This window comes from Ornithorhynchus anatinus, chromosome 12 (assembly GCF_004115215.2).
Source record: "Ornithorhynchus anatinus isolate Pmale09 chromosome 12, mOrnAna1.pri.v4, whole genome shotgun sequence".
Taxonomy (NCBI): Eukaryota; Metazoa; Chordata; class Mammalia; order Monotremata; family Ornithorhynchidae; genus Ornithorhynchus; species Ornithorhynchus anatinus.
In genome coordinates this window covers 2,199,577-2,226,522 of record NC_041739.1, presented here as the reverse complement: position 1 = coordinate 2,226,522, position 26,946 = coordinate 2,199,577, and the positions used below count along the sequence as shown (strand labels likewise).

Below are 26,946 nucleotides of genomic sequence, written 5' to 3'. Positions count from 1 at the left end.
GTATATATTTTCATCACCCTATTTATTTTATTAATGAAACGTACATCGCCTCGATCCTATGTAGTCGTCATTGTTTTTACGAGACGTCCTTCCCCTCGACTCTGTTCATCGCCATCGTTCTCGTCCGCCCGTCTCCCCCGATCAGACCGTGAGCCCGTCAAACGGCAGGGACCGTCTCTATCTGTTGCCCACTTGTTCATTCCAAGCGCTTAGTACAGTGCTCTGCACGTAGTAAACGCTCAATAAATACTATTGAATCAATGAATGAATGAAAGGTTGCGGAAGGGAGTCCCTGGACCACGGGATGGGCTGGGATTAAAGCCACCCTGCCTGCTGTGAGATACGCTCTGGCCAGCTCTCTGAGCGGGAGGCTTGGACTAGGGACAGGGTCACCAGCGCTGGGCAGCCTCCGAAATCTTGTCAGGGAAAGCTGCATCTCTGAGTCAGTTGTACTTAATGAGCGCTTACTGTGTGCAGAACGCTGTATCAAGCGCTTGGGAGAAGACAAATAGAACAGTATAACTGACAGCCAGTCATATTGAGCGCTTAATGTAATAATAATAATAACAATAGTACATGTCAAGCACTGTACGTGTGCCAAACGCTGTTCTAACTGCTGGGGTAGATACAAGTTAAGCAGGTTGGACAAAGTCCCTGTCCCACTTGGGGGTTCACGGTCTTAATCAGTGTGGCTTAGTGGAAAGAACCCGGGCTTGGGAGTCAGAGGTCGTGCGTTCTAATCCCAGCTCCTCCACCTGTTTGCTGTGTGACCTCGGGCAAGTCACTTCACTTCTCTGTGCCTCCGTTACCTCATCGGTAAAATGGGGATTGAGATTGTGAGTCCCATGTGGGACAGGGACTGAATCCAACTCGATTTGTCAGCTGTGTGACTTTGGGCAAGTCACTTCACTTCTCTGCGCCTCAGTTACCTCATCTGTAAAATGGGGATGAAGACCGTGAGCCCCACGTGGGACAACCTTTCATTTCATTTATTTCATTTAATGGCATTTATTGAGCGCTTACTATGTGCAGAGCACTGTACTAAGCGCTTGGAATGTACAATTCGGCAAAAGATAGAGACAATCCCTGCCCAGTGACGGGCTTACAGTCTAATCGGGGGAGACGGACGGACAAAATCAAGACAACGTAATCGCGATAAATAGAATCAAGGAACCTGATTACCTTGTATCTACCCCAGCGCTAAGAACACCGCTTGGCACCTAGTAAGTGCTTAACAAATACCAACATTATTATTATTATTTATTATTAATCCCCACTTTACAGATGAGGTAACTGAAGCCCAGAGAAGTGAAGTGACTTGCTCGAGGTCACACAGCAGACATGTGGTGGAGCTGGGATTAGAGACTCGACCCTTCTGACTCCCAAGCCCATGCTCTATCCACTGCTTCTCTGTACTCTTCTGTACTGAGCAAATGGTAGAGTGCAAGATAACAGTATAAAAGACACATTCCCTGCCCACAGTGAACTTAAAGTCTAGAGAAGCGGCGCTTCCCGTGCAGAGCCCCATTTAAGCCGAGCCATTCATTCCGTCGTGTCTATTGAGTGCTTACTGCGTGCAGAGCACTGCACTAAGCACTTCGGTGAATACAACATAACAATAAACAGTCCCATTCCCTGCTCAGACTGCGCCATGAGAAGTGGGCTTGTGCCTCAAGCGGCCTCGCCTTGCGTCCTCGTCCCCCTCCTCTGCCCCGCACTGATGCACTCGTCTCTCTGCTCTCTGGACCAGCTGGGGAACCTGCTGGCAAAACAAAAGCACAAATAATAATAATAGTAATTATGGTAATTTCCAGGAGCAACCAGGTTGGGAACCGGGGAGAAGCAGTGTGGCTTAGAGGCGAGAGCACAGGCTTGGCAGTCAAAGGACGTGGGTTCTAGTCCCAGCTCCGCCACTTGTCTGCTGTGTGATCTCGGGCAAGCCACTTAACTTCTCTGGGCCTCAGTTACCTCATCTGTAAAACGGGGATGAAGACCGTGAGCCCCACGTGGGACAACCTGATTACCTCGTATCTATCCCGGTGCTTAGAATAGTGCTTGGCACATAGTAAGCACTTAACAAATACCATCATTATCATTATTATTATTATTCACCCACAAACATTTATCTGGGTAAGGTCCGCTGTCGGGGGACGCCTAAACATGACCAACGGGCCAAGCTGTAGTCCTTCATTCGTTCATTCAGTTGTATTTATTGAGTGCTTACTCTCCACACGTCCTGCCTATCTACTTTTGTTTTGTTGTCTGTCTCCCCCTTCTAGATTGTGAGCCCGTTGTTGGGTAGGGATTGCCTCTGTCTGTTGCCGAATTGTATTTTCCAAGCGCTTAGTGCAGTGCTTTGCTCTGTAAGCTCTCAATAAACATGATTGAATGAATGAATCAATGCTCCACACACACCACCCCTCACCATTCCTCACCCACCCCCAAGCCTCCCCGTGACCCCCACCCTCCACATTCACCCCATCCTTCCCCACACTCCCTGCCCCTCCCTGCGGTCCTCCTTGTGCCCCCCCCCCCGCCCTCCCCGCCCACCCGTCCCTCCCCCCGGGCTCTGCGGTTCGGCCTCGGGTGGTGGTGGAAAGGGTTGGCAGTGAGCCGTGTTTCCGTTCCACGCCGGGTTCCATCCACGGCGGGCGGCGGGGATGGCGTCTCGGAGCTGTGCCTCGGGCTAACGCCCGGCCAGGCCTGCCCCATCCATCAACCCATCGTTTATTTGGACTTCCATCCGTCTGGCGGCCGCCCAGCGGGGCCCCGGGCCCGCGCTCTGGAGTTTTCCCTCTCCATCTCCAGCGATCAGGGTCCCGGGGAACCTTGGGGCAGAGACTCGCAGTGGTGGAGGAGTCAGGGGAGGGGGCGAGGTGGGGCGGAGGAAGCCAGACCCACTTAAATTCATTCATTCATTCAGTAGTATTTTTTGAGCGCTTACTATTCATTCATTCATTCAATAGTATTTATTGAGCGCTTACTATGTGCAGAGCACTGTACTAAACGCTTGGAATGGACAAATCGGTAACAGATAGAGACAGTCCCTGCCCATCGACGGGCGCACAGTCTAATCGGGCGAATTGGTGGATAGAGAAAGGGCCTGGGAGTCAGAAGGACCTGGGTTCTAATCCTGAGCAGTGTACTAAGCACTTGGGAGAGTACAGTTTAACAGTGTAAAAGACACATTCCTTGCCCACAATGAGCTTACAGTCTAGAGGAGCAGCGCTTCCCACGCAAGGCTCCATTTGAGCCGAGCCATTCATTCGGTAGTGTTTACTGAGTGCTGACTGCGTGCAGAGCACCTTATTAAGTGCTTGAGAAAGTATAATACAGCAATAAACGGTCACTTTCCCTGCCCACAGTGCACCATGAGACGGTGGTCTTTTGTCTCAAGCGGCCTCTCTCTGCCCTCCTCAGCGCGGGATGGAGGAGGAGGAGGAGGATCTCTGCACATGGAAGTCTCTCAGTATAGAACAGCGCTTTGCACATTGTAAGCGCTTAACGAATGCCATCTTCATTATTATGATCGCCGCCAACCCCTGACTCACGTCCTACCTCTGGTCTGGAACACCCTCCCTCCTCACATCCGCCAAACAATCACTCTTCCCCTCCTGAAGGCGCACCTCCTCCAAGAGGCCTTCCCAGACTAAGCCCCCCTTTCCTCAGCCCCCCTTCCATCCACATCACCTCGACTTGCTCCCTTTGCTCTTCCCCCCGTCTCCCCTCCCTGCAGCACTTACGCATATATGTAGATATAATAATAATAATGATGATATTTGTTAAGCACTTACTGTGCCAAGCACTGCTCTAAGCGCCGGGGTAGATAGAAGGTAATCAGGTTGTCCCACTCGGGGCTGACAGTCCATTTTCCAGATGAGGTAACTGAAGCACAGAGAAGTTAAGTGACTTCCCAAAGTCACCCAGCTGACAAGTGGCGGAGCCGGTATTAGAATCCACGACCTCTGACTCCCAAGCCCGGGCTCTTTCCACTGAGCTACGCTGCTTCTCTATCTATAACTCTATATGCCAGTTTACTTGTTTTGATATCTGTCTCTCCCCATCTAGAATGTAAGCTCATCGTGGGCGGGGACTGTCTCTCTTAATTGCTGAATTGTACTTTCCAAGAGTTTAGTACAGTGCTCTGCACACAGTAAGCGCTCAGTAAGTACGATTGAATGAATGAATGGAGCGGGAATTCCCATATCTATTAAAGGAGGGGCAGACCTCTCTCCCTGCCTCTGACCTTCTCGGTAACACTAAACTCTCCATCGCACTCCTTCTCCCTCCTCCCGATTCAAAAAGATCATGTCCCCGACAGGAACCCATAGGGATCGTGCACATGAAAAATCTGAATCCAGATCAGACGCCTCCAAACTTAATCTCTGTTTCAAGGCTCGGGTTCAAACAGAAGTATTAGATTAACGGCCGTCCGGGACGGGGTGGGATTTACTGCTTTCTTTCCGTCCGTCTTCCGTTCAGAGGAAAGGTAGCCATCCAAGTTTCGGAGTTACGTGACGTGTACAAGCATCGGCCCTAAAGCGTTCGCAGATATACGAAGGCTCGGGCTAGCTGCGTCCTCCTGCTCACATCCCCATCCTAGCCACGTTCCCAGCTGGGCTGTTTCATCCCTGAGCGCGATAACGGAGGAATGTGAACTCCGTAGGGTCCGGCGGCGTCCTGCCTTTCGCCTTTGACCTATGCCGGTCATTTCCTTCGCAGACAACCGGCTGTCTGGGAGCGTCCCTTAAGCTCCAACTCCAAGGCCAATTAACACTCGCCGTCTGAGACGTCGGGAGCAGAAGGTTTTCGTATTTAATCTGCCTCCATTTGGAGACGGCTCTTCGGACCTAAAGGGTTTCCGTCTGCAGTCTCGCGGGGGTGGGGGCTGGGCCAGGATAATAATGTTGGTATCTGTTAAGCGCTTACTATGTGCAGAGCACTGTTCTAAGCGCTGGGGGAGATACAGGGTAATCGGGTTGTCCCACTTGAGGTTCACAGTTAATCCCCATTTTCCAGATGAGGTAACTGAGGCACAGAGAAGTTAAGTGACTCGCCCACAGTCACACAGCTGACAAGTGGCAGAGCCGGCAGTCGAACCCATGACCCCTGACTCCGAAGCCCAGGCTCTTTTCACTGAGCCACGCTGCTTCCCAAGAAGAGGCCCCGGGGCAGCTAGGGAGTTTACGACGCTGTCGATTGAGGCCTTACACTGTGCCAAACACTGTGAACGGCTCAATCAGTCATCAGTCCTCTAGGCTGTAAGCTCACTGTGGGCAGGAATCACATCGGACAACTCTGTTATACTCTCTCAAACACTCAGTACATCAATCAACGGTATTTATTGAGTGCTTGCTTTGGGCAGAGCGCCGTACTGAGCACTTAGCACTGTACTGACTCTGCACGGTAAGCGCTCAATAAATTGATCTCCATTGTTCTTCTCTGTCCGTCTCCCCCGATTAGACCGTAAGCCCGTCAAACGGCAGGGACCCTCTCTATCTGTTGCCGACTTGTTGGTTCCAAGTGCTTAGTACAGTGCTCTGCACAGAGTAAGCGCTCAATAAATACTATTGAATGAATGAATAAATACCACTGATCGACTGATTGATGGAGCCCTTGATTCTGAACAGAACATCGTAATAATAATAATAATAATGTTGGTATTTGTTAAGTGCTTACTATGTGCAGAGCACTGTTGTAAGCGCTGGGGTAGATACGGCATAATCAGGTTGTCCGACTTGAGGCTCACAGTTAATCCCCATTTTACAGATGAGGTAACTGAGGCACAGAGAAGTGAAGTGACTTGCCCACAGTCACCCAGCTGACAAGTGGCAGAGCGGGGATTTGACCTCTGACTCCCAAGCCCGGGCTCTTTCCACTGAACCATACTGCTTCTCATTCATTCATTCATTCATTCAGTTGTATTTATTGAGCACTTTCTGTGCACAGAGCACTGTACTAAACGCTTGGAAAGTACAATTCATGGAGCAGGCAATCCAGTGGACAAATCCCTATCCCACTAAGACTCACAATTGCAGGGAGGCAATGCAGTCATCAATCAATAAATCGTATTTGTCAAGCGCTTGCTGTGTGCAGAGCACTGTACTGAGCACTTGGGAGAATACAGCATAACAGAGTTGGTTCCCTGGCCTAGGGGATAGAGCATGGGCCTGGGTGTCAGAAGGTCATGAGTTCTAATCCCAGCTCTGCCACTTGTCTGCTGTGTGACTTCGGGCAAGCCACATCACCTCTCTGGACCTCTATTATCTCATCTGTAAAACGGGGATTAAGACTGTGAGCCCCACGTGGGGACAACCTGAATACCTTGTATCTACCCTAGCGCTTAGAAGAGTGTTTGGCACATGGTAAGCAGCGTGGCTCAGTGGAAAGAGCCCGGGATTCGGAGTCAGAGATCGTGAGTTCGAATCCCGGCTCTGCCACTTGTCAGCTGTGTGACTGTGGGCGAGTCACTTAACTTCTCTGTGCCTCAGTTACCTCATCTGTAAAATGGGGATTAAGACTGTGAGCCCCACGTGGGACAACCTGATTCCCCTGTATCTCCCCCAGCGCTTAGAACAGTGCTCCGCACACAGTAAGCGCTTCACAAATACCAACATTATTATTATTATTGTTATTAAGTGCTCAACAAATACTGTAATTATTACATCATACTGAGTGTTGGACAGCTTCTCTCTCACCGAGGTAATCCCCATTTTACAGATGAGGTGACTGGGGCCCAGAGAAGTGAAGCCACTCGCCCGAGGTCACACGGCGGGCAAGCGGCGGACCCAGAATTAGAATCCGGGTCTTCTGACTCCCAGACCCGGGGTCTTGCTGCTTTTCAATCAATCAGTCAGAGCCCAGCTCTTCTCCGTAGGGAGGCCCACCCCCCCCCCGCTCAAGAATCGCCGACACGCACCCCTCCCCAAGACCCCCAGAATGTGGTCCACACCTTGCAACTCGGGTGCAGAAGGGAAGCCGGGCCCCAGGGGAGGAGTCCAGTCGGTCAATCGTATTTATTGAACACTTTCTGTGTGCAGAGCACTGTACCGAGTGCTTGAGTACTGAGTACTATAGAACCATAGAACAGACAGATTCCTTACCCACAGGGATCTTACAATCTAGAGGGAAGGGGACACCCCTGAGTCAGCTGGGGGCTCTGGGGGACGGCCTCGCCTCCAACCCCTTCTAGCCCGGAAGCTCGTTGTGGGCAGAGAACGTGTCGACTGACTCTCTTATATCGTGGGTCAAATGGCTTGTCCAAGGTCACCCTGCAGATCAGTGGCAGAGCGGGGATTAATCAATCAGCAGTACTTTTTGAACACCCACTGGGTGCAGTGTATTGTACGAAGCCCTCGGAAAAGCATACTACAAAGAAGAGATGTATCTCTCATCCCTCTAATTGGGGATATGTATATAGAAAAATATTTCCGGCCAGCGTGATTAAGCTAAATAGTCGGGTGTACCACTGAATCAACTGGGGATGAGAAGCGTCGCTTAGGCTTAGTGTGGTGATCGGCACACAGTGAGTGCTCAATAAATACCGTTGATTGATTGATTGATTGATTGATTGAATGACGCCTGCACCGGCTCTGACCAGAACAACTGCCTCGTGACCGTGATGTTTGCGGCCGTGGACCCAAGGAGCCAAGGGGCCGGTCTCCGCCGATGGCTGGACTCGGGGGGCTTGGCCTGGCCAGCTGGGAGTCTTGGGGCTGGGGTCTGCAGCCAGAAGGAGCCAGGAAGGAACATAAAAGAAGAAAACCTCAAAAGGTAGTGTCTCTGAGCTCTCCCCTGCCCCCACCCCCCGTCTCTTTCCAGAGACAAGTGGAATGAGCCAGATAAATCACGGAGAGGCATCTTGCAGAGGATTGGGTTGAGGCCGGAAGCTGGGGGTGGGGAGAAGACGGGAGGAGCCATAATTAGAAGCATCCAGTGCGCTTTCCAACTGGTCCCCAAAGACTCGGCCGTTCCGCGGGGAGGTTTTAATCGTCGTGTCATTTCCGATCGGGGTGAACCCGTGAGGGTTTGTGGCTTCGCCAGAGCACCCGTGAGCGCTTGAAACCGTGGGGGAGAGGTGTGTGGGGCTGGGGCGGGGTGGGGGGGAGGCGGCCCAGCTCCTTAGCGTGGGTCTTTATTAAGCGTGGGTCTCGAAATAATGATGGAGTTTGTCAACCAGTTTATGGGTAATATATGATACTAAGGAATAAACTCATTGTTGAACTTGGATTCGTTTTTTGGTTCGCCTTACTGTGCACTGAGCACTGTGTTAAGTACTGGGGTACAGACAAGATCATCAGATGGGACACGAGGCTCACAGTGGAAGGGAGAGCTGGGACCTTACAGCCCATTTTACAGTTGAAGAAACCGAGGCTCAGATGGGTCAAATGACTTGTCCATGGTCGCCCTGCAGGCCAGTGGCAGAGCTGGGATTAATCAATCAGCGGTAGTTTTTGAGAACCCACGGGGTGCAGTGCACTGTTCTAAACACTTGGGAAAGCACAAAACAGAGAAGAGATGTATCTCTTACCCGCAAGGAGCTTACCCTCTAGTTGGGGATAGGTATATAAAAAAATATTTACAGCCAAAGTGATCAACCTAAATAGTCGGTTACGTGGCTCAGTGGAAAGAGCGCGGGCTTTCGAATCCCAGCTCTGCCACTTGTCAGCTGTGTGACTTTGGGCGAGTCACGTCACTTCTCTGTGCCTCAGTTACCTCATCTGGAAAATGGGGATTAAGACTGTGAGCCCCACGTGGGACAACCTGATTCCCCTGTGTCTCCCCCAGCGCTTAGAACAGTGCTCGGCACATAGTAAGCGCTTAACAAATACCAACATTAAGGTTGAATGAACTGGGGATGGGAAATGTTGCTTAGGCTTGAATCGGGAGGTTGTGGTTGGAAAAAGAATCCAGATGTTTCCAGACATGTTCTCTTCTCTCCCTCCCTCACTCTCTCACTGCCCTTCCACCCCCAGCCCCTCGGCTTTCCTCTGCCCTTTCTCCCTACCCTCCCTCGCCCCTTCCCACCTCTCATTCCCATCCTCTCCTAAGGGCCTCGGAAATGGAAGGTTAATAATAATAATAATCGTGGTATTTGTTAAGCACTTACTGTTTGTCAGGTGCCGAACTAAGCGCTGGGGTGAATACAAGCAAATCGGGTTGGACGCGGTCCCTGTCCCAAATGGGGCTCACCGTCTCAATCCCCATTTTACAGATGAGGTGATGAAGTCACAGAGAAGTGAAGTGTCTTGTCCAAGGTGACACAGCGGACAAGTGGCAGAGCTGGGATTAGAACCCATGACCTTCTGACTCCCAGACCTCTGCGCTATCCACTTGGCCATGCTGCTTCCGTCAAGGCAGGGAGGTTGAGGAGCTGGTGGCTTTGTTCAGAGATGGAGATGTGGGGCTGGACACAGGACCAGGTAATGGGTGCCAGACCCCCCACCTTTTTACCCTGAGTGTCCACTTCCTAAGGCACCATAGCCGCTCCCGAGCAGTCAGGTTCACTCTAGCCCCTAGTTGAAAGAGCCCAGGCCTGGAAGACGGGGGACCTGGGTTCTAATCACAATTCAGCCGCTTGTCTCAGTCATTCAATCGTTTGTATTTATTGAGAGCTTATTCTTCATAGAGCACTGTAACTAAGCGCCTGAGAGAGCAAAATACATCAGAGGTGGCAGGCATGTTCCCTGTCCACAAGGAGTTTACACTCTAGAGTGGGAGACAGACATTAAAATAAATTATGGAGATAGACATAAGTGCTATAGGGCTGAGGGAAAGGTGATTAAAGACTAATTAAAATAAGAATGTTGGTATTTGTTAAGCGCTTACTAGGTGCTGGGAGACAGACATTAAAATAAATTATGGAGATAGACATAAGTGCTATAGGACTGAGGGAAAGGTGATTAAAGACTAATAATAATAATAATGTTGGTATTTGTTAAGCGCTCACTAGGTGCCGAGCACTGTTCTAAGCGCTGGGGGAGATACAGGGTAATCAGGTTGTCCCACGTGGGGCTCACACACTTTTAATCCCCATTTTACAGATGAGGGAACTGAGGCACAGAGATGTGAAGTGACTCGCCCACAGTCACACAGCTGACAAGCGGCAGAGCCGGGAGTCGAACTCATGACCTCTGACTCCGAAGCCCGGGCCCTTTCCACTGAGCCACGCTGCTCCAAGTGCGAGGGCGATGCAGAAGGGAGAGGAAGGAGGGGAAATGCGGGCTTAGTTAGGGAAGGCCTTTTGGAGATTTGATTTTAATAAGCCTTTGACGGTGAGGAGAGTGGTGGTCTGTTGGATACGAAGGGGGAACGGGTTCCAGGCCAGAGGCAGGATGTGGGCGACGGGCCGGCGGCGAGTTAGACGAGATCGAGATACAGCGGGTAGATTGGCATGAGGGGAGCGAAGCGTGTGGGATGGGTCAGAGTAGGAAGGCAGGGAGGTAAGGCTCGGAGGGGCAAGGCGATTGAGTGCTTCAAAGGCGATGGTGAGGAATTGCTGCGGATGGGCGACGGCCGGAGGTTCTTGAGGAATGGGGATACCTGGACCGAACAGCGCTCTGCACATAGTAAGCGCTCAATAAATACTATTGAATGAATGAATGAACGTGTTTTTAGAAAAATCATCCAGGAGGCAGAGAAAAGCGCGGGCTGGCAAGGGGAGAGGCGGGGAGATCAGCGAGGAGACCGATGCAGTAATCGAGGCGGGAGAGGAGAAGCGCTTGGATTAGCGTGGAAGCAATTTGGATGGAGAGGAAAGGGTGGATTTTAGCAATATTTTGAAGGTAGCGCCGATAGGATTTAGTGACAGATTGAATATGTGGGCTGTGTGAGAGAGAGATGAGTCGAGGATAATGCCAAGGTTCTGGGCTTGTGAGACAGGGAGGGTGGTGGCGGTGTCCACGGTAAAGGGAAAGTCAGGGGGGAGGACAGGGTTTGGGTGGGAAGATGAGGAGTTCTGATTTGGACACGTTAAGTTATATCTGTAATTTATTTATTTGTATTGGTGTCTTTCTCCCCGCCTCTACACTTAACTTCTCGGTGCCTCAGTTACCTCATCTGTAAAATGGGGATTAAGACTGTGAGCCCCACGTGGGACAACCTGATTCCCCTGTGTCTCCCCCAGCGCTTAGAACAGTACAAGGCACATAGTAAGCGCTTAATACCAACATTATTATTATTAGACTGTAAGCCCTTTGTGGGCAGGGAATGTGTCCAGATTGTTGTACTGCCCTCTCCCAAGGGCTTAGTACAGTGCTCCGCCCACAGTAGCGCTCAACAAAAAGACTGAATGAATAAATGAAGTTTAAGGTGTAGAGATGAACTGAAGGCAGAAGGAAACGCCGGACTGCAGAAAAGGAGAGAGGTCAGGGCTGGAGATGGAGATTTGGGAATCCTACGGGTAGAGGTGGTAGCTGAAGCCAAGGAGCCAGTGAGTTCTCCGAGGGAGTGGGTGTAGACGGAGAATAGAAGGGGATCCAGAACTGAACCCCGAGGGACCCTCTCTGTCAGGGGGTGGGAGGCGGAGGAAGAGCCCACAAAATAGAGAATGAGCGGCCAGAGGGACAGGAGGAGAACCGGGAGAGGGCACAATAATACTAATAATAATGTTGGTATTTGTTAAGCGCTTACTCTGTGCAGAGCACTGTTCTAAGCGCTGGGGTAAATACAGGGTCATCAGGTTGTCGCACGTGAGGCTCACAGTTAATCCCCATTTTCCAGATGAGGGAACTGAGGCGCAGAGAAGTGAAGTGACTTGCCCACAGTCACACAGCTGACAAGTGGCAGGGCCGGGAGTCGAACTCACGAGCTCTGACTCCAAAGCCCAGGCTCTTCGCTTACTATGTGCCAAGCACTGTTTTGCGCACTGGGGTTATCAGGTTGTCCCACGTAGGGCTCCCAGTCTTCATCCCCATTTTACAGATGAGGTAACTGAGGCACCGAGAAGTTAAGCGACTTGCCCAAGGTCACACAGCTGACAGCAGAGCCGGGATTAGAACCCATGACCTCTGACTCCCAAACCCGGGCCCTTTCCACTGAGCCACGCTGCTTCTCTGGGAGTCAGAGGTCCTGGGTTCTAATTTCGGCTCTGCCACTTGTCTGCTGGGTGATCTGGGGGATGTGAACTTCTCATCTTTCCACTCAAACCCTGTCCTCCCCCTGACTTTCCCATCACTGTAGACAGCACCACCATCCTTCCTGTCTCACAAGCCCATAACCTCGGTGTTGTCCTTGACTCCTCTAGAGCCCAGGCCTGGGAGTCAGAAGGTCATGGGTTCTAATCCCGACTCCGCCACTTGTCCGCTGGGTGACCCTGGGCGAGTCACTTCACTTCTCTGGGCCTCAGTTCCCTCATCTGTAAAAGGAAACATTGACACTATGAACCCCACATGGGACAGGGACTGTGTCCAACTTGATTTCCTTGTATCCACCCCAGCAATTAGTATGGCGCCTGGCACATAGTAAGCGCTTAACAAAACCATCATTATTCAACCCATTTATTCAATCACTAAATCCTCTTGGTTCAATCTTCACAATATCACTAAAATCTGCCCTTTCCTCTCCACCCAAACTTGTATCATGGACCTGGGAAGTCAGAAGAACCTAGGTTCTAAACCCGGCTCCACCACTTGTCTGCTGTGTGACCCTGGGCAAGTCAGCAATCAGATAGCGTTGTTTCTACATTGCTTAGTAATCATAATAATGTTGATATTTGTTAAGCGCTTACTATGTGCAGAGCACTGCTCTAAGCACTGGGTAGATACAGAGCCATCAGGTTGCCCCGCGTGAGGCTCACAGTCTTCATCCCCGTTTTCCAGATGAGGGAACTGAGGCCCAGAGAAGTGAAGTGACTTGCCCACAGTCACACAGCTGACAAGTGGCAGAGCCGGGATTCGAACCCATGAACTCTGACTCCCAAGCCGGGGCTCTTTCCACTGAGCCACACTGCTTCTCTACAGTGCTTGGCACATTATAGACACTTAGCTAATACTTTAGTATTAGGAATTAGGAATTAGGTCACTCTTCTTACCATCAGGGGTTGAGCTGCCCCTTTTCAATCTTACCTAACAATGATAATTGTGGCATTTGTTAGCGCTTAATATGTGCCAGGCACTGTTCTAAGCACTGGGGTAGATACAAGATAATCGGGTTGGGCACAGTCCCCGTCCCACATGGGGCTCACAGCCTTAATCCCCATTTTACAGATGAGGGAACTGAGGCCCAGAGAAGTGAAGTGACTAGCCCAAGGGCACACAGCGGTTGAGTGGCAGAACCGGGATTAGAACCTCCCTCATCTCTTTCCACTAGACCACACTGCTTCTCTCAGGCTGCAGCCCCCTTGCTGTCGCTATGGGCCTGTTTTAGCAAATCTAGCAATCCTACTCTCTCCTCCTTAGACCATGAGCTCCATGTGGCAAGTGGCAGGGTGGTCTAGTGGATAGAGCCCAGGCCTTGGAGTCAGAAGGACCTGGGTTCTAATCCCAGCTCTGCCACTTATCTGCTGTGTGACCTTGGGCAAGTCTTTTCACTTCTCTGTGCCTCAGTGCCCTCATCTGTAAAAAGGGGGATTAAGATGTTGAGCCCTCTGTGGGACAGGGACTGTGTCCAGCCTGATAGTCTGTGTCTACCCCAGCGCTTAGAACACTGCCTGGCACATAGTAAGCGCTTAAAAAGACTGTGAGTCCGTCAGAGGGCAGGGACTGTCTCTATCTGTTACCGATTTGTCCATTCCAAGCGCTTAGTACAGCGCTCTGCACATAGTAAGGGCTCAATAAATACTATCGAATGAAAAAAATACCACAGTTATTATTACGTGGGATGGGGACTGTGTCCAACCTGATTAACTGGAATCTACTCCAGCGCTTAGAACAGCACCTGCCACATAGACTGTGATAGACGGTCGTTTAGACTGTGAGTCCGTCGCTGGGCAGGGATTGTCTCCGTCTGTTGCCGAACTGTCCATTCCAAGCGCTTAGTACAGCGCTCTGCACGTAGTAAGCGCTCAATAAATACGATTGAACTAACATAGGAAGTGCTTAACAAGTACCATAATTGTTATTAGCAGTGACTTCCAGGCAACCCCGCTTTGACCCATCGCAGGCTGGGGCCCAGCGGTCCCCCCGGCTGGCCTCCGAGGGGATGGTCCGCCCGTCCACTCCCCCGCTCCGGGAGGGTGAAACACAGGCCGCAGTCGCGCTTGGTTTCCCCGATTTGGGAATCTGCCTTTGATCGCGTTGAGTTCGTGCATCTTTAAACATTCTCCTCACGGAGGGGCTCGGTCGTTACTCTCGGACCCCAAGTGGCTCGCGCACAGTCAGATTCAAGGAGTCGGCGGACTAGAGGTATTTACTGAGCGCCCACCGGGAGCCGGGGACTCTGAAGAGAGGGAGGAGGGAGAGCGCGGCTCAGTCTCTTCCCCTCTTCAAAGCCCTACTGAGAGTTCACCTCCTCCAGGAGGCCTTCCCAGACTGAACCCTCCCTTTCCCTCTGCTCTCCTCCCTTCCCCTCCCCGCAGAACTTATATATGTTTGTGCATATTTATTTTATTGATGTGCCTTTATCTATTGGCTCAGTGGAAAGAGCACGGGCTTTGCAGTCAGAGGTCATGGGTTCGAATCCCGGCTCTGCCACTTGTCATCTGTGTGACTGTGGGCGAGTCACTTCACTTCTCTGGGCCTCAGTTCTCTCATCCGTAAAATGGGGATTAAGACTGTGAGCCCCACGTGGGACAACCTGATTCCCCTGTGTCTCCCCCAGCGCTTAGAACAGTGCTCTGCACATAGTAAGCGCTTAACAAATACCAACATTATTATTATTTATCCATTTTGATGGTAGTGATGCCTGTCTACTTGTTCTGTTTTCATTCATTCAATAGTATTTATTGAGCGCTTACTATGTGCAGAGCACTGTACTAAGCGCTTGGAATGGACAAATCGGTAACAGATAGAGACAGTCCCTGCCCTTTGACGGGCTCACAGTCTAATCGGGGGAGACGGACGGACGAGAACAATAGCAATAAATAGAATCAAGATAAAATAAAGATTAAAAATCAAATAAATAGAATCTGTTTTGTTGTCTGTCTCCCCCTTTCTGTCTCCTCCTTCTAGACTGGGAACCCCTTGTTGGGTAGGAATTGTCTCTGTTGCCGAATTGTACTTTCCAAGCGCTTAGTACAGTGCTCTGCACACAGTAAGCGCTCAGTGAATACGATTGAATGAATGAAAGGGTGGCAGCACCGAAGTAGTAACAGTGAGAGCATTTGCTGGACGCCCGCTGGGTGCCTTCGGGCACTGGATGGGCTCTCCCCCTCTGACCTTCCCGTGCCCATCTCTCACTACAGCCCGGCCCGCACACTCCGCTCCCCTCGCACCAATCTCCTCCCCGTTCCTCCGTCCCGTCTAGCTCACCACCGACCCCTCGTCCACCTCCTGCCTCTGGCCTGGGTCATCCTCCCTCTTCACATCCGACGGACAGTTTACTCTCCCCCCGCCTTCAGAGCCTTGCTAACCTCGTGCGGGCAGGAAATGTGTCTGTGATATCGTTATGTTGTCCTCTCCCAATCGCTTAGTACAGTGCTCCGCACACAGTAAGCGCTCAATAAATACTATTGACTAGAGAAGCAGCGCGGCTCCGTGGAAAGAGCCCGGGCTCGGGAGTCAGAGGTCACGGGTTTGAATCCCGGCTCTGCCACATGGCAGCCGGGTGACTGTGGGCAAGTCACTTCACTTCTCTGGGTCTCAGTTACCTCATCCGTAAAATGGGGATTAAGACTGTGAGCCCCACGTGGGACAACCTGATTGCCTTATATCTGCCCCAGGGCTTAGAACGGTGCTTGGCACATAGGAAGCGCTTAACAAATTAAATACCATCGTTATTATTGTTATTATTCTCATTGATCAGGGCACTGTACTGAGCACTTGGGAAAGTACAAAAGAAGCATGAGATGTGTGCTCTGCTCAAAAGGAACTTCCACTCAATCAGTCAATCAATAAGTGGTATTTATTGACTACTTACTCTGTGAAAAGTAATGTACTAAGTCCTTGGGAGAGTATGATACAGTGGATGGACACATTAATGATAATCATAATAGTTATGGTACTTGTTAAGCACTAGCATGTGCCCAGCACTGATCTAAACCCTGGGGTGGGTACAATTTATTCAGCTGAACACAATCCCTGTCCCACGTGGGGCTCGTGCTCTTAATCCCATTTTCCAGATGAGGTAACGGAAGCCCAGAGAAGTGGAGTGACTTACCCAAGGTCACCCAGCAGACCAGTGGACGAACCGGGATTAGAACCCAGGTCCTCCTGACTCCCAGGCCCATGCTGTAACCAGTAATAATAATAGCAATAATGACGATGGTATCTGTTAAGCGCTTACTATGTGCCAAGCACTGTTCTAAGCGCTGGGGTAGATACAAGGTTATCAGGTTGTCCCACGTGGGGTTCACAGTTTTAGCCCCCATTTTACAGACGAGTAAGACACGCTGCTTCTCTATTCCCTGCCCACAAGCTTCCAGGGAAATGGCCAGAAAAACACTGACAAAGAGCGCAATCAGGGGAAATGGTTGACTGCCCATGTGCACACGTGCACGCATGCACACACAAAACACAGAGAGCCGCGCACACCCAGAAGCAGAAGGCCCGATGAGCAGCGACGGTTGGGTTCCCGGGAGGCGCACAACCGGAACCTCGGAGATGCCGCGGATCCTCCGGGAGCTTGTACACACCGTGGTTTTCTCAGCACCAACCGTTCCGGCCTCGTTCCCCGAGACGGCTCGCGGGCGAGAGACGGAGCGGGAGGCCGAGGCAGGAGGGGGAGGCCGCGCGCACCCGTTTCCCCCGGTTGGACGCACCCGTCCCTCCCCGTCGGGACCGACCCCGCTGACCGGGGGGGTTCTCGACCCCTCCGCCTGCCGTCAGACGCTGCAGAGCCCACCCGCTCTTCGCCCCTCCGTGTGACCTTCAGAAGCAGCGCGGCCTAGCAGATAGAGCCCGGGCCTGGGAAGCCGAAGGACCTGGTTTCTAATCCCGCCTCCTCCACTTGTCTGCTGGGTGACCTTGGGCAAGTCGCTTCCCTTCTCCCGGCCTCAGTTACCTCATCTGTAAAATGGGGAATAAGAGCTTGAGGCCCATGGGGGACGGGGGCCGTGTGCAACCTGATTAACCTGTATCCACCCCAGTGCTTAGAAGAGGGCTTGGCACATAGCAAGTGCTTAACAAGTACCGTATTATTATTATTAGATATCTCATCTGTAAAATGGGGATTAAGAGTGTGAGCCCCATGGCAGGGAGAGACCGTGTGCAACTTGATTATTATATTACTATTATATTGCATAGTAATGCAACCTGATATTATAATAATAATGATGATGATGACATTTAAGTGCTTACTATGTGCCAAGCAGTGTACTAAGCACTGGGGTGGATACAAGCAAATCAGGTTGGACACAGTCCCTGTCCCACGTGGGGCTCACCGTCTCAATCCCCATTTTACAGATGAGGGAACTGAGGCACAGAGAAGTGAAGTGACTTGCCCAAGGTCAGACAGCAGACAAGCGGCGAAGCCGGGATTAGAACCCATGACCTTCTGACTCCCAGCCCCAAGCTCTATCCACTACGTCATACTGCTTGTACCTACCCCAACAATTAATACATTGTCCGGCACAAAGTACGTGCTCAACAAGTAACGGTATTATTATTTTTATTACCGATAATAATAATGATGATGGTATTTGTTAAGCGCCATGTGCCAAGCACCGTTCTAAGCTCTGGGGGAAGATACAAGGTTTCCAGGTTGTCCCAAGCAGGGCTCACAGTCTTAATCCCCATTTTACGGCTGAGGGAACTGAGGAGAGAAGTAATAATAATAATAATGATGTTGGTATTTGTTAAGCGCTTACTATGTGCAGAGCACTGTTCTAAGCGCTGGGGTAGCTACAGGGTCATCAGGTTGTCCCACGTGAGGCTCCCAGTCTTCATCCCCATTTTACAGATGAGGTAACTGAGGCACAGAGAAGTGAAGTGACTTGCCCCAAGTCACGCAGCTGACAAGTGGCAGAGCGGGGATTTGAACCCATGACCTCTGACTCCCAAGCCCGGGCTCTTTCCACTGAGCCACGCTGCTTCTCATTATTATTGTATTATTATTATCATTACGTTATTATCATTACGTTACCTTGTAGGCGGCCCTTTGGGGTATCGACACCCACTATTCCAGTTCCCCCCGGAGGCCTCTGCTCGGCCCAAGCCTCGGGTGCTGTGGGGGGGGAAGGGGCGGAATGGAATTACCTCAAAAGACGCCATCCTTGTCCACCTCAGTTGGAGTTTGTTTCCTCTGGGAAAAGGACGATCGGCCCAAGAATTAAAGATCGGAAATAGTAGCGGCGGCGCTTCTGAAGTGCTTACTGTGTGCGGTGCGCTGCGCTGAGCGCTGGGAAACAGTACTCGGGTAGACTGGATGTTTGCCCATAGGTGGAAAGGTCGGATCACCTCTAGCAAGAATCCCCTCTCCTTGCTCGGTGTCCAGTGGGCCAAGGCCGGATTGGGGGGAGCCCCCAAAGTCGGGGAGAAGGAACCGGGGTGCTGCAATCAATCATTGGTATTTATTGATCACTTACTGTGTGCAGAACACTGTACTAAGCGCTTGGGAGAGGAAAGAGTTATATCGCTTATATAGACTGTAAGCTCGTCTCTAGACCGTAAGCTCATCGTCGTCAGGGAATGTGTCAGTTTATTGTCATATTGTACTCTCCCAAGTGTTTAGTACAGTGCTTTGCACAGAGTAAGCGCTCAATGAATATGATTGAACGACCGAATGCAAGTTGGTAGAGAAGCAGCGTGGTGAAGTGGATAAAGCCCGGGCCTGGGAGTCAGAAGATCACGGGTTCTAGTCCCGGCTCCGCCACTTGTCTACTGTGTGACCTTGGGCAAGTCACTTCACTTCTCTGTGCCTCAGTTTCCTCATCTGTAAAATGGGGATGAAGACCGTGAGCTCCAAGTGGGACAGGGACTGTGTCCAATCCGATTTGGATCTATCCGCCCCAGCGCTCAGTTCAATGCCCGGCACACGGTAAGTGCCTAACCAATACCACCATGATTATTATTATTAGACAACACCTCTGCCCTTAAAGAGTTTCTCTGGCCGGTGGCACCTGACCGAAGTTTGAGGGCTGGGTTAGTTTCCACCACACCAATCCTGCCAACCCCTTGTCGTTCATCCCGGCTGGTTAGGTGATGCCGCCGAGCTGTACTGAAAGGCGGTCTCTCTCTCTCTCCCCACCCCCCTTCCTTCCTCTCCCCTGCTCCCTACTCCTCCCCCTCCCCGCCTTTCCCAAGCAATCCGCAAAAGATGGCTCCTAAAGCCAGCCGAGGGCTCGGAGGCTTCCAGTGATCACTTCAGCAATCGATAGTATTTGTTCAGGGCTTACTGTTTGCACCGCACTGTACTAAGCGCTTGGGAGAGTACACTAGAACAATATAAGAGACACGTTCCCTGCTCCCAACGAGCTCACGGCCTAGAGGGGGACACAGACATTAATAGAAATCAATAAATGACAGACATGGACATAAGTGCTGTGGGGCTGGAAGGGAGGATGAGTAAAGGGAGCGAGTCAGGGTGATGCAGAAGGGAGTAGGGGAAGAGGAAAGGAGGGCTTAGTCGGGGAAGACCTCTTGGAGGAGACGGACTTTCAGTAAAGCTTCGAAGGGGGCGAGAGTAATTGTCGGATATGAAGGGGCAGGGCCTTCAAGGCCCAGAGGCAGGACGTGGGTGGGAGGTTGGCGACGATTGAGACGACCCCTCAACCCCCACTCTCCCCTTGTGGGGGTGACTGAGTTTCTTTGACCCTGTGGGAAGACAAGCATGGGTTCGTGCTCGGTGGTTCTCCCTCAAGGGCTCAGCACAGTGCTCTGCATCCAGAATCAATCAGCAGGATGTACTGAGCACCTAGAGTGTGCAAAGCAGCTCCACCAGTCAAGGGTATTCATTGAGCGCTTACACCATGGAGAACACTGTAATAAGGGATTGCGGGAGTACCAGTGACTTGGCAGACACGATCCCTGTCCTAGAGGAGTTTACAATTCAGTGGGGAAGACGGTCGCTAAAATAAATTTCAGGTCGGGGAAGAAGGGAATGGCGGGTATACGTGAATTTGTATAGAAAAGCAGCAGGGAGACCTAGTGAAAGGAGGTCGGGCCGGGAATCAGAGGCCCTGCTTTGTGCAAGTCACTTCACTCAGTGCCTCGGTTACCTCATCTGTAAAATAGGGAATAAGAGTGAGCCCCACACGAGGACGCGGACCCTGTCCGGCCCGATTATCCTGTATCTACTCCAGCATTTAGTACTGTGTCGGGCACAAAATAATCACTTAACAAATATCATAGAAATTTTAGTTCCTGTCATAAGGGATGTCAGGTGTGTACAGAAGGGTTATGGGAGGTTGTACGTACACTCGTGCTCGGTTGGCATCGAAATACTGAAGTGGTGGTTTGTGGGGATGGAACCTGGGAAGAGAAGAGATTCATCCGGGAAGGCGGAGGAGGAGGCAGGGCTCCAGAAGGGTTTTGAAGAGGAGGGGAGAGATGTAATGGCTCAGATTTGAAGTGGGAGAGAGTTCCCTGAAGTGCGGGGTCGGGGGCAGAGCGGGGGCATGAACAAATATTTGGTGACCGGAGAGTGGAGAACTAGGCCCAGGGAGTAGAGCGGCTGGAGAGGAGCGAAGCGTGCGAGCTGGGGTGTGGTGGGAGAGAAGCGAGGAGAAGCTGATCGAGGGCCTTTAAAGCCCTCGGTCGGGGAGTTTCTGTTTGATGTGGAGAGGCGTGGGCGATCACTGGAGGATACCAAGGAGCGGGGAGACGTGCGGCGAATGCTCACAAGGCGCTCAGTAATTGATCGATCGATTGATTGACCCAGCCGCTTCAGCAGTCGGACGTATAAAGGCCCCGGGAAGGCCCGTCTCCTCTCGTCCCATCCTTACCTCTCCGGGCTCGGAGATGGAAGGGGCCGGAGGAATAGTCCTGCCCAAAAGAGCCATAGTATATCTTCCTAGCTCGGGATTAGAGTTTCCTGCCTGCGGAGTCACGAGAGAACACCCCCAACGTGTTGGCGGTCGATGTACGGTCAGCCGGGTTGTAAGTGAGGGGTCTCTGGGCCAACCTCAAATTCTACCCCGAGCTGCCGTGGAGAAAAGGCGCCAGGGGAATGTCAGGAAAGAAAGACTCCGGAGAAAGGGAAGTGCTTTCTACCCAGATATTTCAAAAGAAAGGGGGAGATGGAAACGGGAAAGGTGAAGGAAGAAAACCCCGGGGGGTCCCCAAAACCACAAATGGGCCTAGAGGACTTGAAGCCCGGATCGGAAGCCGGTAGCGGCCGGGCGAGTCTCCCCGGAACCGGCCCCGGAGATGGGTGTGTGCGTCTCGGGGTGGGAGGCTGGTCCGACACCACGGGGCAGCGGGTCCGGGGGCCCAAAAAGAGCCTCCCCTTGCCCACCGGGTGACCACCGAATGGCCGGAGGTGTTCCGGACTCTCCGGGCCCGCCCGGCCCGGCCCGTGAGGGACGGCCGGGGACTTTAGCCGAGGGGGGCGGAGGGGGAGGTGGAGGAGAAAGAGGAGAAGGAGAAGGAGGAGGAGGAGGAGAGGGGGGCGTTCATCACCGTTGAGGAGAATTCCATAACCAGGACGAGGAAAGGATCGACTTACTAAAAATAGATATTTTAAAGGGGGAGCGGGTCCAGCCACCTCCAAAGGGCTCTCACCCCCACGGTTCTGCCTGGCAGGGGCCGGGTCCGCCCGGGGTACCCCAAGGTGACTGACCGGCACCAGGGTCGCCGGGGAATGGGGGTGTGGGGGGAGTCCGGACCCCCGCCCCCACCCCCTTGGCCCGGTGCTTCAGCCTCCTTTAAAAGAGGTAACCGGGAAAACAAAGCCGGCTGGGGGGTGGGAGCGGGAGATCCGTTCCCGGGGAGTCGGAATGAGATGGGGGTGGTCGTGGGGGTGTTGGGTCACCATCAGGGTCGCGGGGGGGTGGGGGGGAGGGAGGCCGGTGGGGGTTTCCTCAACCCCGACCCCGGGGCCACTTGCGGGGGTGGTCCCCCTTGGGGAGATGGAGCTTTTGGCGAAGGATGTGCACGCTTGGGGTGCGCGTTGGAGAGCTCGCGTGGGACTGCATGCGTGTGTGTCCGGGTGCGGGGATCCCGGGCTGCACACCGAACCCCAAAAGTCTGCGGGGTTGGAGGGGGAAGGTCCAGGGCGCAGCGTTGGAAGAAAAGGGGTGCGCTTGGAGAGGCCGGTTTGGGGTGGGGGGTGCGGGGGAGTGGAGCCGTGGGTCGGGCAGGGGGAAGGGGGCCGGGCTCTGAGGGGTTAAGGAGCGTCAGGCCGGCCCCTCCCCCTTTCGGCCCCCTCCCCTTATTCGACCCCCTCCCCCCCGGCTGGGTGTAAACAGACGAAGCTCAGCCTATCCGTGCGCCGGCCTCCCTCCATCAGGACGCGCTCCACACCCAGCCCCGCCGTCCAGTCCTTCCCGGACCTCTGTCCAGTCCTCACCAGTCCTCACCAGTCCGGCCCTTCCAAACCCCGCAGCCCCGCCGCAGGAAGGTAAGGGGGGGGCGGGGGGGAGCCGGGTGGGGGGGGGGGCGGGAAGGGAGAACCCCTCCCCAGGACCGTTTAGACTCTGAGCCCGTTATTGGGCAGGGATTGTCTCCGTCGCCGAATTGTCCGTTCCAAGCGCTTAGTACAGTGTTCTGCACATAGTACGCGCTCAATAAATACTATTGAATGAAATGACGGGTTCCAGAGATGGAGACGGTCACCAAGGCCGCGGGCGCTTAACCCTTGTGGGTCCGAGCTCGGACCCCCACGGGAAATCGGAGGGGGGCAACTTTCCTCTCCCCCCTCTCCCACTCCCCTTTTCCCTCCCTCACTCCTCTTCCCCCCTCCTCTTTTCCCCCCTCCCCCATTCCCCTTTTCCCCCCTTCCCACTCCCCTTTTCCCCCTTCCCACTCCCCTTTCCCCCTCTCCCACTCCCCTTTTTCCCCCTTCCCACTCCCCTTTTCCTCCACCTCCCACTCCCCTTTTCCCCCCTCTCCCACTCCCCTTTTCCCCCCTCCCACTCCCCTTTTCCCCCCTCCCACTCCCCTTTTTTCCCCACTCCCACTCTCCTTTTCCTCCCTCTCCCACTCCCCTTTTCCCCCGCTCCCATTCCCCTTTTTCCCCCGCTCCCACTCCCCTTTTCCCCCCCCCTCCAACCTCCCGCCTCCGCGTCTTTGCCGCAGGCTTTTGTCCCCATGGTGGGAAGGAGAGGATTGGACTTGTGCGCCGCGGGCCCGTCCACCTGCGGTGACTTGGGTCGGATGGGGAGGGGGCTTCCCTTCCAACGGAGCCAGGACTTTTTCGCCTAACTGAGGTCCGCGACGTCCAAGCATCTGCATCGAGTTGAAATGAATCAGCCCTCACCTTCCACCGGCTAAAAAAAATCCATCCTCTTAATTGCCGGGGGGCGGTGCGGGGGGCATTTATAAAATAGCCTTCCTAATTAAAGGATCCCGGGTTTTTTTTTCGGATTTAGCTGGGGAGAGGGATTCTCCTGAAGGGCAGAGTCTGCGAAAGACATTCAACTTTACAACCGGGAGGAGGGTCCGGGTTGTATTTTTTTTTCCCCCCTCGAGGATGGGAAAATGGTGGGATTTGGGTCTGGACGGTCCTGCGGAATATTAAGGTCGGAGTAGAAAGTTAAATCTCGGACGTTTTGGCAGGAGGAATGCGAAAAAAAGGAGACGGATCTGCGGGAGGGAGAGAGAGGAGAAAATTCCCAATTCTCTCCCGTCCCGGCCCCCAGACCCACCCGCACCTCTCTGCTGGAGCTGGGTCTTTTTGTGTTTTTTTTGTTTTTTTCGGTTCTGTTTGTTTTCCGGAATCCCTAATAAATGTCGAAAGAGAGGCCGGCCGGCTCTGTGTCCCAGACCCTTTCGGGATTTTTAAAAGCTCCATCTAATCAAGTGCATTCGTTGCATGGCCGTTGGAGGAGCCGAAGATTGGATTTCTCCCTCCCCCCCCCCCCCCACACACACCTCCCCTCCTCCACCGAAGTGGAAATACTTTGGATAATTGGAAGCAGATTCAGGTCTGGAGTTTGCCCAGACCACGGTTTTTCGTCTTTAAAATAAACCTTTGTTCTCCAGCTTGAAATCTTTCAGGGAGCCGTCCGGAGACCTCCGTGTGTTGCTAATTGTTAAAGTCGTTCAGGAGGAGGGGGTTTTTTGGTGGGGGGGCCGGGGGGAAGAAAGGCCCAGGAAAGCAGGTCCTGGAGCTAGATTTTTGCACCCCCACCTCAACCCCTCGGCCCGGGGTTCAAAGCCTCGAGGATTCCTGTCGCCGCAGGCGTTGAAAATCAAAGTACGATGGATGTTTCTTTCCAAGGCACCCCGGTGCTTTAATGGGGAGGAGCAAACGTCCCCCACCCCACCTCCCCCCCCCCCCAAAAAAATGTGATAGCTCTTGGGGAACGGGGTCTTGAGGAGTGAGCCGAAAGCTTTAAAAAAAAAATTAAGGCCTTGGGAAAAAGAAATAGGCTGGAGAGATGTGGCGTGGGAGCTCTCAGACAAAGAGGGAGTTGTGGTGTTGGAGATTTGGAGGTGCAGAGGGGGAGTGGAGAGGAAAATTCGGGGTGCTCCCGACGCCCCCAGGCCTCGGCGCGGACAGAGGCAGTCGAAGAAAATGACCTGGAAAAGTTAGTCGGAAGAATCTTTGGTCCAGCGGCTGGGAAATGACTTTGTGTGTGTTGGTGTGTGTGTCCGCTTCCACTCCTCTCTCATACCCTTGTGCACGCTTACACTCTCACACACACCCTCTCCCGCACACCCACTCTCTCTCTCACACCCTTATGCCCCCCCCCCCACTCGTTCAGTCGTCTTTCTTGAGCGCTTACTGTGTGCAGAGCACTGTACTAAGCGCTTGGGAAAGCACAGGAACGCAGAGAGACAATCCCACTCTCTCACACCCTTATGCACACCTTCTCTCTCCCCGCCTTATGCACACCCACTCGTTCAATCGTCTTTAGGGAGCGCTTACTGTGTGCAGAGCACTGTTCTAAGTGCTTGGGAAAGTGGAATATAGCATTAAAGAGAGACAATCCCACTCTTTCACGCGCTTTTTGCACACCCACTCTTTCACACCCTTTTGCACACCCACTCTTTCACACCCTTTTGGCACATCCACTCTCTCGCACTCTTATGCACACCCACTCTTTCACACCCTTTTGCACACCCACTCTTTCACACCCTTCTGCCCACCCCCTTCTCTCTCACACCCTTATGCACACACGCTGACACACACACCGCATTAAACGTGTGATTTCATCCATCTCCGAGATGGCCCGCGTAAAGTGGCCCAACACTGGCCAACTTTGTTCCCGGTGGAATCAGGACCAAAGGTCGGAGGGGGTTTTGCAGATGACCACCGGCTCCTCCTCCTCCTCTTGTACAAAGACCTCCGGGGGAGGAGACCCCAGACCCCTCTCCACCCCCACCTTTCTCTCGCACAAAGAGTTTCTGCGCCGGCCGTTCGTCTCCACGGTGAAACTTGGGGCGCCCCGGATATTTACTGGTCGCTTCTCCTCCTTCGCTTGGTTGGGTCTGGCTTTTTTTTTTTTTTTGATTTTTGGTTTTTCCAGGAGAATGCGGGCCCTTGGCCAGACGCTCTCTTGCAGAAACACTTTTTTTCTGTCCGCATCGCGTTTTGTTGGGTGTGTTGGTTTTTTGTTTTCTTCTTTTCCTTACTGGGACAACGTAGTACCTGTCTAAATACGGTGATCTGGATAATTAATGCTACGAGTCGGAGTAAAATGCTGTATTCCAGGTATTCATTCTCTTTAAAAGTCCACCAGAAAAGCGTTGCTAAGCACCCGTCACTACTGCTAGGAACATAAAATGACCCAAATTAAAAAACCTGTTCTAGGCTGAATTCTTGCGTTTTCTAAAGTGCATTTCAAAAGGTTTAACGAGACTCTTTCAATTAGGGGTGGGGGGCGGGAGGGGAGGAAGAGGAGGGAGCCGAGATGTATTTCCCAGCTCCGATCAGCAATTAAGGGATCAACCTTCAGAGCCTCGGTTCTTTATTTTTATAACTTGTTTTTGTTTTGTTTTCACGGTGCTTGAGCGAGAGCAGAGCGAATAAAGATTTTTACCAGGCGTCCTGTTCGAATGAGTTAGACGCTCGTGCTAAGCACGCAGAAATGGATACTGCGCTCGTAATGGGGGTTCAAAATGAAGAAATGCAGCTTCTGACTTTTTCCTTTCCTCCTTCCCCCGCCCCTTTGCCCCTGGACAAAAGTTTTCACCGTAAACGACTTCGTTACTAACGGCCTCATTACCGACTTCACCCTTTATTCAAGATTAGGGAGTCTGTTAGGAGGAGTTATTCGGGAATTAAATTATGGGGCTTTTGTAATTATTCTGCCTTTCCCTCTGTGTTTTATGAGCTTTTCGAAGACGAAGGAGCGAGGGTGAATCCATTTGTATACATTCCGTTGGTAAAGTAATAATTAAGCGAGTGCTTTGTCTCTCCGTACACCCTCCTGTCCTGATGAAAACTCTGGAGAGGCTGGGGTTGGGGCCTGCGTTTTCAGAAGGTCCAAAGCGCCCCCTGCCCGGGAAAAGGACCGCCACCGACCAACGATGGGGCCTAACCGATCGATCGATCGATCGATCGTGGAGAGCGTGTAGGGCAGCCCCCTCACCTTTCTCCAAGGGGAGGCAGCTCCGGGCCCATCTCCGCTCTCGCCATCACCAAGGCCCTTCTGAAATCACCCCTCCTCCAGGAGACCTTCCCCGATTCGTTTCTCATCTCCCCAACCCCTGTCCTCCACAACGGCCAATCGAGCAGTTGCATAGATCTGTAATTTTGTTTATTTATATTGATGTCTGTTTACTGGTATTGATGTCTGTCCCTCCC

General features: G+C 52.5%; 1 protein-coding gene and 1 long non-coding RNA gene across 2 annotated transcripts in view; both read left to right on the top strand.

Moving 5' to 3' along the window:
- Positions 1-26,946, top strand: part of TENM3 (teneurin transmembrane protein 3) — a 956,917-nt gene that overhangs the window by 775,030 nt on the left and 154,941 nt on the right. The window lies entirely within an intron of this gene.
- On the top strand, positions 22,442-23,535 carry LOC120638717. Its single transcript, XR_005660610.1, has 2 exons — positions 22,442-22,593; positions 23,271-23,535. It is a non-coding gene; the product is annotated as an uncharacterized LOC120638717 (long non-coding RNA).